This window comes from Pelecanus crispus, chromosome 5 (assembly GCF_030463565.1).
Source record: "Pelecanus crispus isolate bPelCri1 chromosome 5, bPelCri1.pri, whole genome shotgun sequence".
Classification (NCBI taxonomy): Eukaryota; Metazoa; Chordata; class Aves; order Pelecaniformes; family Pelecanidae; genus Pelecanus; species Pelecanus crispus.
Window position 1 is genome coordinate 24,573,917 of NC_134647.1, and position 15,298 is coordinate 24,589,214.

At 45.5% G+C, this 15,298-nt stretch overlaps 1 protein-coding gene across 1 annotated transcript in view; it reads left to right on the forward strand.

The window, feature by feature from the left end:
• The first annotated feature begins 11,996 nt into the window (after positions 1 to 11,996).
• The window catches only part of MAP3K20 (mitogen-activated protein kinase kinase kinase 20), a 91,774-nt gene continuing 88,472 nt past the window's right edge, over positions 11,997 to 15,298 (forward strand). The window contains exon 1 of the mRNA XM_075710588.1: positions 11,997 to 12,053. The gene's annotated coding sequence lies outside the window, so the exon portion shown is untranslated. The remainder of the gene's footprint in view (positions 12,054 to 15,298) is intronic.

The following is a 15,298-nucleotide window of genomic DNA, read 5'->3' on the forward strand; positions in this document are numbered from 1 at the left end:
ACATTTGAAGCAATGATGAGAAATGATCTTTTATCCTGTCAAGGTCACTTGTTAAGAACTTCACTTTCTCTACTACCGCACTGCCACTACAAAAATAAGCAAAAACATATCCTAAGGTCTTAGGCAACGCACAATGTACCAGCCTGTCAGAGAACTTTGGCTGAGGAAGCTGTAGCTGTACGGGTGGCCATGTTGTGAACTGTTAATTCATCTTAAAGGGTAGTAAATGATTTCTCCTGTGGATAAAAAAAGGCAAAAGTTAAAAAAGGATAGCTAGTGAAAAATGCACAAAAAGTTTCTAACAATTCTAAGGGAGGTAGTATTTTTCTCCCTAATTAAAAATCTGTATTTTATGATTTATTCTCCAGACCAGGACCAAAACTGATCATCAGTTTAGCATGCCCAGCTACTGTTGACCTCAGTAGAAGATGTATGTAAGCATCTGATGAAAGAATGTAGGTTCAAGAGAGGTCCAAGGTATAGTTCCATTCAGAGAAGACTTACAAATATTTCCACCTGAAATACAACAGATACTAAGAAAAATTTCTAATCTTAATTGTACTGCGTACTACTGCAAGCAGCGTGGCCATTTCAGAAAACTGACAGGACTGAAAATATTTTGAATGATAAATAGATTAATCTGTGTTTACATTTTACTTGTTTTTTAAGCTACCAATCAGGTTTTTACAAAATTCCACTATGATAGTAAGGTTGTCGAAATCAATAGCATAAAGGTAGCAAAGGACTGGTTCAAAAAGAGCACAATATGCACAAACAGATTTCAAGAGAATAATTTCCTGGACATTAAAACCTTAAACTTCAGCTATAATTAATTGTGGCTGGTTAACACGTATTTTCTGGTCTTAAGCATTTACAAATATCTTAATTTTCAGCCAATTGTTTTGCACTTTCAATAGACTGTAAATAAATGTTAATTCATTATGTTCTAGAATATTTATTTATATAATAGCTATTGTGCCAAAATAATTCAGTTTTATTTATTTTGTTCAGCATGTTATGAGAGTGCCGCTTTTGTCTTTATACTTTGTGTGCATTTTATGTGTAGGAATTGTGTGATGTATGTTTTCTGTAAATAACACGCAGTACCTTATTAAATGTAATTGCTGGAAAGGTTTAGTTGCTGGCCTTATTTGCACTTTCAGCTTCATTCCTGCATAAATACCGATGCTATTAATTGGCCGATATAGCAAACTTCGCTTGTCATTTGCTGGGCCTCGAAACCGCAGTTAGCCTATATCCACCGTCATATGGATAACCATCAGATCCAGCCCTGCCGCAGGGGATGAGAGTCTTGCAGTGATGTAACACTACGGTTTTATTAGCCGGTTCATTTAGAGTTTCTAAGGAGGCCCCCTACCCTCCTGTGTAAAGACAGAAAACATTTAAATTGGAAAGGTTTAAATGAAGAAGGGATGTATTCTTCATTTTAGCTATCTGACTGATTTGTAGTGCTCGGTCACTAATGTGCACTGCGAGTTACCTTATCTTGGACAGGATTTTACCTCAGGTTGGCTAATGCAAGTTGAGACCTTGGCTAATGTGGCACTCGCGAGGCCTCTGGCTTCAGCCACCTCAGGGAGGTCTATCAGGTCCCGAAGCCATGAGGGAAGGGGTGATCTGGCACGTAGCCCTTCCCCTCCAAGATCACTTGTGCTAGCCCGAATACTCCATGGGATGGCTGTACTGCTGCTGGGCAAGCACTGATGGTGGCCAAGCATGTGCCAAGGGAATGATGATGTTCAAGTGGCAAGAGGCTTTCCTATTGCATTCACACTGGCTCTGCTCTGCAAAGCTGGATGTCATAAAACTGATTAAGCCTGAAATGACAGGTTGCAACTATTATCTCATAATTAAGCTTCAGAGATGACCTCATTGATATAGTCTACGTTTTGCCTCAGACAGAGTAGACTTTTCTTGGCATTGACCAGGACTGTGTGGAGTCAGTATACACAGAACGATTTTTTTTTAATCCATAAAAATAATTACATCCTTTTAGTCAAAACATAAATTCTGCAAAAGCTGAGAGTCACCAGGGAAATGCTGACACATAGAACCACTATCTGCTCAGTACCTGCATTCTGCAAAGGAAAGAATTACACAGTTAAGAAATATTCTGCAGCATGATGAAATAATTTATTTTAACTTTGCTGTCTGACTAGAAGTTCAAGATGATTCAGAGGAAAACCAGCTAATAACGTGGAGACAAATTTGTGTCATTATTTCAAGTGAGAATGATTTCCATTTGTACTGCTCTGTGAATATACTTCATATGGCTTCCTCAGATACAGAATCTTCCCAGAAGCAAAGTATGCAGTAGAATAAACTACAGGGACACAATTCATTCAAAAGATGTTTTTATCTTTACAACCAATTTATAACATTTGTGAGTTCATGATTTTATTTGTTCCAGATTTGTTCCTATTGTTTGGACTTTCATTTATTTCTGTGTTAACTGGTTTATAAAGCTGCCAAATTTCAGCTTGGCTCTGCACATCAACCAATTCTTCATCTGTTTAGTATGTTTTTATCCCCTTGGTTTATTCTTTTATTCCCTAGAATCTCTAACTGTTTTACTTATTTGTTGCCAAACAGCCTCTATCGTGTAGATATATCCCAGTGATACAACTAGAGGTTTTATGGCACCTCTGTATCAACAAATGAATGCAGTTTACCTACTCCATGAAACTGGAATCTGGCATTTTTTAATTTTCCAATAAAGGGTGCTGTATAAATAACAAGTGTTGCGAGCTCTGTATCTAACTCATTCAAGTGGCTCGGATAGTTGCTATGGTGCTGATCACAGTCTACATACCTAGAGATTAAATGAATAAAACTGCCTTTTGGCTCTGGGATCCATAGCGGGCTTCTCTTGCTGCCTGTGTTGACTTTACAACAGGAAGGCAGCTGTCAATACATTGCTCTGGCTGTACGAAGTCTAAGTGACTGTTGCAACAGTGTGAAGAATGAATAGGAACTCGGGAAATGTTGAAGTGTCAAAACGCCCATGCTGTCTTCACCCTGTGTGTGCAGCTGCAAGTCACAACTTCATGCCGCTTCAAGGGAGAGACACCCCTTATCTGCTGACTCTCGCGGCTGGTCTGTAAGCCCCAGCTCAGATGCTGTGCCAACGCAGCCAAGCAAAAGAGGGTAAGGCGATGCCCAGACCTGCACGGCTGGTGGGCCATATGGCTTTAGTTGTAGCACGCTGCTCGGCCTAATTTTGGTCCATGCCAACCATGGCATATGTCTTCAGTGTCCAGTCATTAGTTGTGGGGTAGCATGTACCAGGGACCACTGCCAGTGGGAAATATGGACAAGCCTGTCCGGCCTGCCTCCATCCCATCTCCGTCCCCTCCCCGCAGTCCTCCAGCGGGTCCCACGAGCCTTCGCACCTCTATCACCCACTTGTGTGAACAGCATGAACACTGCAGCACAGCTCCCTCCTTATTTCAACACTTCAGACTGAAAAAATACAAACCTGTTCAAAATAATGATTATGCCTGAGGGTCACAGGTCATACAGTGCCGACATGGCCAGTCCATGTACTTGGCCTCAGGCCCCAGAGCCCCTGACCCTGTTTTAGTTACTGGCAGAGTCATAGCTATAGTTTTTAGATGCAAGGTGACCGGGAGGCAGTGTCCATGACAAACATCTGCTGCCGGCAACGGACCCGGGATGGTGACACCTTGGGCATTTTGGAAAAAGTTCTGCATTACAGGGTTCTACTATGGATGCGGCTTTTTGCTCAAGCAGCAGTACAGAGCACAAACACCTCTGTTTAGGGCTACAGAGCCTAGAGTCACAGAGTGCAGCTCCCCCCCTCCCCTGGCACATTTCACTATTGTTGCTTTGTTAGGATTTGCTGGTTTTCTCAATGGCCAGGCCCAGTGCTGGCCATTGCTAGACAGAGCCAGGGAACAAAGGTTAAATCCAGGGAGGCTGAATCCAACATACCAGGAGGCTACTACTGTTTGGTAAAGGCGGGATCCAAAATATTTTCCCCGGACATCTTATTCAAATCCGATCAGCCACAGAGACATGATAGTGCCAGATAAAAGAGTTCAAATGTATTTGCAGGACTCTGCAGATGGAGGGTTTGGGTTTTTTCCTCCTAAGGAAAATGCTGTGAAGGCACACAGCCTCTGCAGACCAGGTACAAAGAGAGAGACAGAGACCAAAAAAATCCCTCTTTTCAAAGAGACACTGGCAAAACAACCTTTTAAGTACAATAAGTTTAAATACAATTTAGAAATCTTATGAAATAAGTTAGAGACAAATCAAAAGGTTTAACCTGCAGGGGTACCAAAAGAGAAATTAATTTTGCTTAAAAAAAAAAAAAAAAAGAAATATTTTAACAAAATGTAACGGCAGAAAATTGTAAGTCTAAATTGTTAACATAGCTTCTTAGTAAGGTCAACTGCATAATATACAGTACCTTAACCTCTTCCAGCAATTTTTAAACACCACGCAGCTTAAATAGACTACTTCTGAATTCAGCGGTATTTCTTCTGGGAGCTCTGAATGCAAATCAAGAGGTAATAGTGGAAGAAAATTAAAAGATGTGCTATTCTCATTTCATTTTTTGTGCTGATAATAAGGAAAGCAGCATAGAGAGTGATATGGCAAAGTGAACCTCTAACTTGAATAGCTTTTCTTTCACTGTTAATCTGAAATGCATTACACCCTGCCTTTTCAAATAACCATAATGTTCTTTACTGTAGACTGCATTAAAGTTTAGCAGGCACAAGCAGCAGCTGTCACCAGAGGTCAAGGTATTAGCAATCAAAGAAAATAATGACCAGATTAAAAAGTTATCATTAAAATTACTAAACCAGAAAGTTTTACAGCAGCTTATCTTCACCTCGAGCACAAACAGCCAGCGGAGCCCTGCCTCCAGGGCTGTAGCTGTGCCCAGGAAACCTCCGCCACCATCGGATGTCTCCCCGCAGCAGTGCCGTGGGGCTGGCCGGCCCTTGGCTGGGGTGACGGCATGGCCGGCCTCAGCAGCCAGAGGGGACCCTCACCCCTCCGCCTCTCTTGGGAACAGGCACTGCCGCCCCAAACCAGCTCCTGCAGGACAGGGAGCTCCCCGATGTGGCTGGTGGCTAAAACCTGATCTCCAGCTTCTCACCATGGTGAAAAGCTGTGGTCAGTGTGCCACAGGAGCGCCCAGGGTACATCCTCCATGCATTTACCTGCATGGTGTCCAACAGCATGTAAGACTGGCTCATTTCATCTGCCCCATACATGCTTTGGCAATAAAATACAGCTCTCATACAGTACCTAACTAAGGAATTAACTTGTAAATTCACAAAGGAAAGTAATCCAACCACAGCCTTGCTGTTTTAGACTCAGGTGATGGGAGGACTACTGTAAAAAGGAAGATTCTTGTAGTTAAAAGGGCAAAAAAGACAGCATGTTCAGCTACAAAATCTACCATTTACCTCTAACTGCTGAAGGATATTTCACAAAGGGTTCATTTTTAATAGGTTGGGCACTCAAAGGTGATTTCTGAATTCAAAATAAACTCAGAAAACTACATGAAAATGCATAAAGAATGCATAATTACTGACACGAATTGGAGTATTTTTCTTGGAAACTCCATGTAATAAAAATGTGACACACAGGGGTACTGGTAAGAGACTGACCTTTATTTCCTGGCCCTAATCCATTTGGGTCAGTGACAAAAAGCAAAGCCTTTGTCACATGGCAGGAGTCAGCCAGTCGTGTTTAATTTTTTTCCTCTTTTTGCTTTCAAATGCAAATAAAGCGCATTACCAATGAAAATAATGATTGTAAATTAATACCTCAATTAAAGGAAATTTACATAAAGATACGTAGCATAGAGGTGACAGTAGATACTCCAACATCCTAACAGACAATAATCCATTTCTTAATCAACTTCTGTCAATAATCATAAGCTTCCTGCTCTCCATGGTTTCCTCATTATAACACCACCTCTTGTGTTTTTAAATAGTTCTTTCCTTAGATGCTGTCCGAGCCAGCAAGTGAATCCGCTAGCTGTATTTGCCGACTCTTTGTGGTTTTTCACAGGTGTACATTATGTCTGCGCAGGAGTACCGTCGGCAGCATTGTGGATGTTCTCAGATAACAGAGAGCCAGTGTTGCCTTGGGTTTTCTTTAGATGTCCTCATTCTCAGTAGGACTGACCCTTGAGGGCTGCGGTACTGGCAGGTTGCTGCCTAGTGTCTGTTTGAAATCTCACATTTCCTTCCATTTGTAATTCCTGCCCTAATGTTTCTCCTGTTCCACTTGTCTGGCATGTAACTCCTTTGTGATGCTCCTGATCAGTTAGTGCTGTTGCCAGAAACTAGTTAGAGGTTTGCACAGATTTTTTTCCTTCCTGTCACAACTAGCTGTTGTTAATAGTGTGCTAGTGTTTGGGGGGGGTGATCACCTTTTTTTGGAAACACAGGCAAAGGGTCTGAGCTGATACAGCTAAACAGATTTATCGAGGATAAGGGCTTTTCTAAGACAGTCTAATATTATGGACATTTTCTAGTCTTATTTCATCTCTAAATCCAAAGAGAAAAAGATGTGATCTTCAACAGACAGATTTGTTTCTAATTAATGTACTCTGGATTAAACAAGCAGCAAAAAATGTAAGCTACTAATACTGCAGTACATCATTAAAAGGAGGTAATATTTTCTTTTTAGTTCAGACCGACTCCCTGTCAGTGGTGGCCAAAGTTTTCATGATTCCTGGCTGCCTTTACTTTCCAAGAAAGGTAAATGTACTAAATAGCCAGATACTTATTAGTTTTCATAAAGAAAATAGCTTATGATGCTTTAAACCAGCTGTTGAATGTTCTATGTTGTAATCTTCCTTTGGTAGTCCTCAGAGGTGGAATTGTGCCTGCCTCTCCCCAGACTCCCTACAACCGAGCAACCTATTGGAAAAAAATTACGAGGGAAATGAAGGGACTGTTGCTTCAGTGGAGCTCGCAGTAGTGTGGATTAGAAAACACAAACGGGCACAGCAACAATAAATTCAGTACAGCTTTAAAACAAAGAAAACAGTGTTAAGCCATATTACATTTTAGAGAAAAAATGTGCTGAAATTAGAACAACAAATTAAGTCTATTGGACCACAAAATTTAATATAAGAAGGAGTATGAGCTATATATATATAATTAAAAGTATGTAATGAAATGGTAACTGAGCAGGGTACTACTGAGTGGATTACAGCTGAGTATAATGATCGGCTAAAAATTGTGGTGCCAGTAAAGATAAGAAAACCATTCATGTAAAACAATCAGGAAATGTATTTCTTGTTAATATTTTGCCATCTCATTGCTATCTCATTGTTAATTATACTGACATTTTTGTAGAAGTTATACGTGCTTTTATACTGCACACATGCCAGATCAAAAGACAAATAGTGTACAAGCTGTAGCCTGCCAGTTCTGAAAACCATTATGCACAAAGCAGGTATTTGATCCACATGTAAAATACCCATTGCACACAAGCCTCCTCTGCCACACAAATGCCTGTATTTTATCATTTGAGTCTGTATTTAATAATTCTGTGCTTAATTTTACAATTAATTCATAATTAATATTTATAATAATATAGATTTTTATGTTAAATATACAATATAGGCACTTTCACAAATTCCTTATTTTTCTCTCTAATACAAAAAACAGACGAGGAAACAACAGCAGAAAAAAATACCAGTTGTGTGGGTCTAAGAGACATACAGTGGTTAGTACGGGCTCTGTCTTATTTTATTCCCCACGAAAGTCGAGTATTAGCCATTAGCCACAGCACTGCAAAGACTGGGCTACTGAAGCAAACAGGAATCAGCCCCGGCTGCATGGGCATGGGGGCTGCATGTAGCAGGCCAGTGTTTATGGGTGCACACTCATTGTGTCATTTAGAGCAGGAAAGGCAGGATTGCCTCTGAACCAAATCCAAAGGCAATTCCTTAGATTTTCCACTTGCTAGAGCTCACTGACTCCATCTCTCAGAAAGACCAAATGCAGTGGACTTTGGCTAGCAGTACCACACAAGTTCTCTTTTAGTCATGAAACAAACCCTGCTCGTTATGTTTTGGGGTGCAACCGCAGAGGTGCGTGGTTGCAGCGTATCTGGACATACCTGCATGAACTTCAGTCTGGACAGCGCAAGCAAAAATAATGATGCAGAGAGGGTTTTCAGGCAAGCCACCCGTGAACCTCTTCCAGGTCACAAACCTGATGGTACAAATGGCATAAAATTAATGCTACCATATTGTTACTGCTATTATTGCTCAAACCAGCTAGATTAACACTAGCGTACGCTAGTGCTACATCTTTTGCGGCAATGTGTGTACAATCTTTTGTCCTAGTATATGCCAAGCATGACCCCCACGTTTTTTTGCCAATTTTTTAAGCTATAAACAAAGGCAAGCCATATCAGCCAGAGAAGCAGAAGTGCTTCAAAGAAACCTCAGTACTAAGCCTGAGCTGAACTCTGAGCCAGTCTTGAAGGAGAAATTGAAAAATACGGAGCAGGTGTCCACCTCTAAATTATCTGTGACTAGAGTTTCACATACAGTTTAAGCTGGCATAAACCTTCACTACTGCTAAAAAAGGACTTCCACGCTCTGTCCCCTCTCAGCTGCTCAAATCAGCCCTTGCTCCTCTCCTGCCTTTGTGCTGGCCCGAGTCTTTGTGCAATTGCCCAATGACCTGCATTCAGATCTGGGTGAAAACTGATTGCTTTTCCCTGCAGTAGCTTCACCTCCGCAGCCCAGTTCACTGTGCAGCCGTGCAAAAACCGAGCTGGCAGAAGGCGAGGTGGGCAGCACAGTGGCAGGAACTGGGCTCACCAGGCAGGGGAGGGGTGTGACTGCTGCTTTTGGCAGGCAGGATGATTTAAACCGCCTGGATGTACACATGTAACTGTATTTTCCATGTTGAAAGGTGGTGAGACGTCATTGCACAGCCTGTGTGGCAATGAGATGTAAAGAGACAATTCATATGAATCCTTTCAACTCGAAAATTGAGTTAAAAGTTGCCAGAGCTGCCTTTAAGTCTTGCCAATTGTTGTGGCTTTACAATAACGTTTGTCAGCTTTTGAATATTTTCTTTTCCCGCTTGTTCCATCTAAATTAAAGAAGCCTGCGATTAGGATCGAGTACTCCAGAGCTAACTCAGAGCTTCTCAGTTTGAATTTGCTGCCTCAAAAAGGGGGGTGGGGGGGGGGGGGGGTGGGGTGGAACCATACCGCCATGTGTTGGCTGATTGTTTTATATGGTATTATGACCACCCAAGAAACTCCAATTACTCCGTTTCTGATCTTTTCTAGCTAATTTTTTAGTTCTCATGATAATGGAAAAAACCTTGAAAATACATGAAGACTCGCTCGCCAGAGGGCAGAAAGAATACAAACCCAAAAGTGCATACTTAAAACCTTGTTGTAGTAATTCCAGCTTCATGGTAGTGTACCACTGGGGTTGGACAGTCCTCATGCACGCTCCTTCGCTTTCGCTCTCTTGTCCTCTAATTAATTGTCCTCAAGTGCAATTACATGTTTTAAGCAGTGGCATGTTAACACAGTGCCTGATGCAGACTCTGCACTCCTACTCTTGGAGTAGGAAATATTAACCACCCCCTCGTTTCTCATGTGCTACTGGAATAGTTTCTTTCTTTCCACAACCAGCGCCTAACGTCAGACATGATAAATCCCAGCTCTGCAGATACACAGCCCTGGATGAAATGCCTGGACAAAGCGCTTTAGGCCCTCTGAATGCAAGTGCTCTGCTCTCTGAAGCAAATGCCAATGAATAGCGTGATTTAACATTTAAATAGATTTTAAAATCATTTGACTAATTGGCCATTGCCTCAGACAGGAAGGATAAACATGTTAGTCACACAGCATTTAAGAGACTAAGTATGTGGCACCTCTCCTCCTCCAGAGCATGAGTTTCATGTGATTTGCATTTGGTATTTGTGCTTTCTTTTAAAATGTGGCACCTTTGATTGACTTTGTCCAGAGACTTCTCCAGGCTCACTAGCAGATCAGTTCATAAGAAAGCACAAGCACTCTCAGATCAGACAAAAAATGTCTGAAAGTACCATATTCAGGGGAAGCCAGAGCCTGCCGACCTCCTTCACGGCTTGTCCTGGCAATGCTGAGTCTGCCAGGTGGGCACAAGGAGGTCACCAGTGCCTGCTTTTTGACTTTCTTAGCATCTGCATGTACTTACTGCACCAAGTGCTTAAGATCTTGCTGAACTTTACTCTGGTTAGTTATTATGGCACAGTGAAGTAAAATATTTTATTTTATGTATACTTCTGCTCCACTAACTTTTTTTTCAGCCTCCCCCATGCCAAAATAACATACCTTGGGGCAAAGCCTCTGATAGTTCATGAAACAATTGTATTCGATTCATCAGTAAAGTGTTCTTCCATGATTCACCTCGATGCCACACATCTTCATGATGTACAATTAATGTATATGATTCAGGGAGATGCTGCACACCTCTTTGTGATTCATTGTGCTACACAGCTGATTTTTATATGGCACATATGTATAACAATAGTCAAATGAGAGAGGTAATGAGGAGCCCAGATTCTCCAGTGAATGCAAAACCACAGTATATAGACACCAGTATATGAGCTGGGGAGTGCAGCGTAAAGCGGTGATGGGCACTGACTCTTGCACGATACCGATATAAAAAATGTAGTCACAGCCATGTGATGTGTTTGCCTCCGCAGAAAAACTGTTTGCCCCCGAGTCTTTTGAGTCACTTCCTTTAAGCATGACAGCTTATTTTCAATTTGCAAAAAGTTTTCCGCAACAGCAGAGTACCTCAATACCATTAGAATGTTTGGATAAGTCCGCGTGGATTCAGATGGTAGAGGTGGGTTGTCTCTCTTCCTAACCTTGGGTGATCATCCTGAGAGCAGCTGGGGAACATGGATGGGGGACCAGGGGGGTTGCGCTTGCCAGTCAAGTCCTCCTCTTCTTCCACATTCCTCAAAGGAGGACTGGCTATGGCGGCACACCCTTCTCCCTTCCTCCTCCTGGGGACCTCCAGACCCTCTGCCAGACCCGCGCCCACAGCAGCTCAGCAATCCCAGGCAACGCCCAGCACTTAAAACGATGCTGCTGCTTGTGGCCATGCCATCCCAGCTCCAGTGGCACGAGAACAACGAAGCAGATGTTTTTAAGAAACTACCATCGCCTGGTCATTTTGGTAATAATTTTAGATAAATTTAGCTATATTGCCTGTCACCAAAGCAGCAGCCCTGGAAGGCGGCCAGCTGTACTTCAAAGCTGTGGCCATGGCAGCGCAGCACCGTGCCAGGCCTCTCTCCACCTGCAGCGGCAGGGCCGCGCTTGCGGACCGGCAACACCCGAGCTGACAGGCCCTGCTCGGTCCAGAAGGCTCTTCCTAAATTTGGCACGGCTAACTGACACGCAGACACCCTGCCTCAGTCGAAGGCCATCCTCTCTGGTCAGCCCAAGCCGTCCACCGAGCCAGCGCTCCATCCCGCTCGCCTCACGCCAGCCCCACGGCGGCAGCCGAGGCCGAGGGGCGCGCGGGCCGTGAGGGGCCGGGCGCCCCGTTACTCACCAACGCATCGGGGACGCGGGCGGTGGGCATGCGGGCCTCCTCGCCCGCCGCCTCACGCACCTTCGGCTGGGGCGGCGGCGCCGGTGCGGGGCCGCAGCCCCGCCGGCACCCGACGCCTCGCCGGCACCCGACGCCTCGCCGCCCCACACGCCGCCGGGCCAGCCCCGGCACCTCGCCCCCTATAGGCGGGGCGGCCGCGCTGCCCGCACCCCTGAGGCGGCGGCGGCGGCGGCCTCGGCCTCGCCTCCCCCGCGGGGCCCGGCGCAGAGCGCGGGGTGGCGCCGCTGCGAGGCGGCGCGGGGGCGGCGGCGGCTGCGGCTCCCCGGCATCAACCGGAAGCGCGGCGGACGGAGCGGGAGACGCGGTCGCGCCGGTTCCAGCCTCCCTCCGCGGCTCCGGGATCGGCGCCGCTCGGGTCCCGCCAGCCCGGAGTCCCTCGGGGAAGGTGAGGAGGGCGAGGCGCCCCCCGCCACGCCCGGGCGGCGGGCAGCGCTGGGGGCGGCGGCGCGGTCGGTGCGTGTTTGGCTGGGCGGGCAGCCGGCGGGGCGCAGCGCGGCCGGAGAGCGGGGCCGGGCCCCGAGTGTCCCCGCCGGCTCGGACGTTTCCCATCCGCCGAAGCAACTTCGAAAGTCCTTGGCGGGGAGGCGCTCGGCCGTCCCGGCGCACGGCCTGACCTTGCCTCGCCCCGGGGAGCAGCCGCCGGCCGGTCCCGCGGCGCCGGCCAGCCCCCCCCGGGAGGCAGCGGCGCGCTGGGGCGGGGGTCCCGCTGGGCGCCGGGAGGCGGGCCGCGCCCCGCCGGGCCGGGCAGGGGGTGCCCGCCGAGGGGCACCCGCAGGGCGGGGGGCGGCCCCACGCCGGAAAGGTGCCGCCGGCTCTTGTCTTCCTGCGGGGTGGGCGCGGGACGTGGACAGCGGCGGCTGCCCGGGGGCCGCTGCCCTCGCCCACCGCTCCGCTCCTCGGGCGGCCTTTCGGACGGGGTCACTTTACGTGCACCTGCTGCGTTTGTCTGTTTTGGGCAGAAATTCCCGCGGGTTGGGCTTTGAGGTGTGACTTTCCTTCCCCTCCTTTTTTTTCTTCCCCTCTCATTTTTTAATTGAACAACCGCCCCCCCCCCCTTTTTTTTTTTTTGCTATGTTCGCTCAAGTTAGTTTGTTTCCACCAGTATGCCTTTTTTTTTTTTTTTTAGCGTGTGCCAGCCATCCCTTACCCCTCTATCCAGCATGCTTTGCTGTGAGTTTTAGCGACAGAGCCATCGGGAAAGCCATAGATCGTTACTTTTTCTAAATTCCAGAAGCAGAAATAATTTGAAAGCACTGGATTAACTGGGTCACTGCCTGAAAACATCGTAGCTTTCCGCTGGAGGCAGGCGGTTAGATGTTTTCAGGACTTTGCCCTGAAATTGTAAGTCCTCAGAAGCCTACTTGTTTTATCTATCAGTGATGTGCTTTGCATACCGGTGGCATTGTGTGAATAATGGCAACCCTGGAGACCCCAGCTCACTGACGGAGGAGAAGGCAGAAACGCTGACAAAACCAAGGCCCGGGTCCTGCCGTGGTGGCTCTGCGAGGACCGGGCAGCTCTATGGGCCGGGCTGCGGGTTTAGCTGCCTTGTCTTTCTTGCGTGTTGTTGCGTGCGTGCTGCTGGCAGACATCACTGATGAGGTACAATGTAAGCGAAGTGAGCAGTTTAGGGTTTCTCCGAGAGAAAGTGTTTTCTATTTAAAGTGAAGCCTTTAAACCCTTCAGTCTCTGCCATTGACACAGCTTGGGTCAAAAATAGTTCTTTTCCTGAAGTACTCAAACTGTTTAGGCTGAGTTGAGCTCTTTTTCTGTAGCACTGATGGTTGTATAAATTCAAATAAAATTAGAAATGTTATTAATGGAAGTTATGCAGAATTCTTAGGTTCTGACAAAGGACAGGCTCAAATGTTGTTGCTTCTGTAACTAAGGTAGGCAGACCCCATGCCTCTAGTCTCACTGTCTGCAGGGCTGCTGCTAGTCGGATTAAGAAAAGTTTGGGAATTGTAGGGGTTGTTGACTTTAACTTACTGGCAGAGGAGGAGATTAGGATATATTTAATTTGGAGTTGTGCTTGGAGTTTGTTTGCATCTTACCCATCAGCAGTTCATGATATGATTAAAGGATCTTTTATTTATAAAAACTTCCTTCTGCAGTATGTCTTGTAGCTCAGTATCACTGTAATTCCTTTTCTGTTTTCTGTTTAGATAAGACAGTTAACCATGTTTTGGCATTTGAGGGCTTTTTTTTGTTGGGCTTTATTTCTTGTGGATTGTTTTTTTATTTTTTAATAAGGCTAAATAAATATGCTGCTGCAAAAATCCAGGTTGATATGCTCAAGGACTGTAGGCCATGTTGGATACAAAGGATGATTTGGATCTAAAAATGGATGGTCAAAGATCCTGAAAGCAAATGGGCTGTTTTGCCAAATAAGGAAACTTGGCACATTCTGCTGTGTATTTTAAGATAGCACAAGTGTAGTGTGCTACTACTTTATTGGCAATATGTTGGCAGCATGCCTTCCTGAAAGAAGCACTGAATCCTGCTTCGTGGAACCACACAGTGAAGCGAGGGCAGTGAGTTGTGTGGTTGTTCCCTTTAATAAACTACAGAGGGTTTTCCTGAAGTAATCGAATATTTAAGCAGTGTCAGATGCACGTGCAAGATGAAGCATGCAATTTTCAGTTCTGCAGCCACGCACTAAGTGAAATATGAGTTGCAGTTACTGTGCAATTTGTGCTAAATTCTTTCCTGCCTCCTGTCTCTAACTTGCAAGTCCCTCAGTGGAAGCTCTCTATACTCTGGGAGCAGTAGCTAAATGACAAACGGTAGGGTCCTCTGGCTTGTACATGGAATAAAGCAGAGAGTTGGGCTTGGCAGCACTTCCCCTACTGCGCAGACTGTTTTGGGGGAGCTGGGAGGTACAAGTGAATGTGTCGGATTCTTCCAGCGTTGCTGTGCTAGGATGCAGGGCAGGCTGCAGTGCTGTCAGTTTGCAACCTGCCTGCCGAGGTGCTTGGGGTTCCCTCACCTTGGGGGGGTTTGGGGGGAGCAGCAGGTCTGGGATCCCAGCAGGGTCCTGGGGAGGGACCCCTGCACTGGTTACTCCCCTGAAATGCTGTAATCACAACAAGCCAGTGATGGCCGATGGTTTCTTATACCGAGCACTTAGTACTGTACTGAACTGAGCTGCTTGTGGCTTAATAGCTTGCTGCAAAGTGACTGCATAATAGAGTCCTGACATGTTAAATACTAATGTTAACTAATAACCCGACATGTTTAATACTGCCAAATGCAGCTTAGATCTGGGGTTTTTGCGTGAAACAAACAGCTTCTAACAGCATGCTCAAGTAAGTTATTACGAGTTAAAAAAAAACACACAGGAGAAGATGGAGATGTTCTTGCGTGATTACAAGTTCATGTTAACAATTAGAAATAAAACAGAAGGAGAAAGTTTTCACCTGGCCCCAAGATCCCGTAGGAATAATTGAAATAACCAGCAACTGAATTATTTCTTCAAATACCTGTCATTCACCGTTTCTGAACTGTCACATTTTCATTTCATTGACAACAGGCAACAAAGTTGATGTAGTGTTCCCCACTCCTACGCAATGGTAGTGGTTAAACACTCAGAACTGTGTTAGTGAGGAAGGGTGGTGCTGATGCCAAACC